The 1,305-nt window shown below is 44.4% G+C and overlaps 1 long non-coding RNA gene across 1 annotated transcript; it reads right to left on the bottom strand.

Annotated features, from left to right (window-relative positions):
* Window positions 1-282: 282 nt before the first annotated feature.
* LOC108163217 lies at window positions 283-1,089 on the bottom strand. Its single transcript, XR_001775642.2, has 3 exons — window positions 596-1,089; window positions 488-536; window positions 283-426 (listed from the first exon to the last, which is right to left on the bottom strand). It is a non-coding gene; the product is annotated as an uncharacterized LOC108163217 (long non-coding RNA).
* Window positions 1,090-1,305: the final 216 nt, after the last annotated feature.

Raw genomic sequence — 1,305 nt, forward strand, 5'->3', positions numbered from 1 at the left:
TGGCATTATTGAATTTATGCCCGTAAAGGAAGGGTCAGCGGAGTGTGTCTGCTGCTCCTGTCACCGCATTGGCAACTGCTCGTATACGCAATTTAATTTACAGTGTCTGGGTTCGCGATGGTTTGTGTGAATGTGGAAAAGTGAGCGGAAAAGCGATTGTTGGGCGTTAACTTCCTTCACATGAGGCACATTAAATTCGATTTGAGTGGACCAGGGAAAATGGAGCCAAGAATTGGTGGCAGATATCATTTGAATGAAGGATTCAAATCCAAACTAATAGGGTGAAACTGCAGCTATTTATTTATTTTACATGACGCCATCGGTGGTATCAATTAAATCAAGTATAAATATCACAAGAAACTAAATATGACCTCTCCTCACATAAATAGTGGTCCGCAATATGTCGTCAGGGCTAGGACTTAATTGCTGCTGGGAATAATGCACAGATTTTCAAGTAAAGGCTGAGAAGATCACAGAATTTACTCACGAGGCAGCTTTTCTGGCCTATCGCGCACAGATATGTATATTTGGTTTAACTAAAGAAAAAATTGAAAGATTTACGTAAAAGAAAAGAAAGGAAGGTTTCCGTACTCACTGCTTCTCCATTGAAATCACATGGACGCCGCTGCTGTCAACTGCGCATTGGCCGCAGCAACACCCTTCTCGATAGATTGCTTAAGCCTCGTTAGGTCGCTATCGAGGTACACAATACGCTCATATTTAGCAGCCAACTTATCGACAATGCATCCAATTTGTTGATTAAAAATATTTTCGAGGTCTGTATAACTCTGCTCCACGACTTGCTGTCCACTCATTAAACTCTGGAACTCGTCCTCGGCCAGGTCCTCGGCCAGACGATCTTCAGTATCAGCCTGTTGCTTGCGCAATAGACTGATATCGCGATCTAGCTCCGCTCGTTCAATGGTCATGGCATCGAATACCGCTATCTTCTGGCTCAGTTCGTTGTTGAGTTCCAACCCCGGAGTGAGGGCAAACCCTCTAGGCAGTCTGGACATCGCTTGAACTATATGACTATCTATGAAATTTGACAGGGTGTAGAGAACTGATGTTTTGCTTAAGTTTTTGATTAGTTTCTAGTTACCTACTTAGTCGTTTTTCGGATTCCGATTTTGATGAATCGAGAAATCCCCCCCACTATTAGTGGAAGCTCTCGCTGCGTTCGGCCATGTTTTCGGATAAAGCCGATTGATGACAATAAGCCCATGCCAGCGTCCGACTTACTGTCTCCACGGTAAGCAGCCGCCACCTCGACTGCGGTCATTGTATCGGGATCAGCTGCTGCTC

The sequence above is a fragment of the Drosophila miranda genome, chromosome 4 (genome assembly GCF_003369915.1).
Source record: "Drosophila miranda strain MSH22 chromosome 4, D.miranda_PacBio2.1, whole genome shotgun sequence".
Lineage (NCBI taxonomy): Eukaryota > Metazoa > Arthropoda > Insecta > Diptera > Drosophilidae > Drosophila > Drosophila miranda.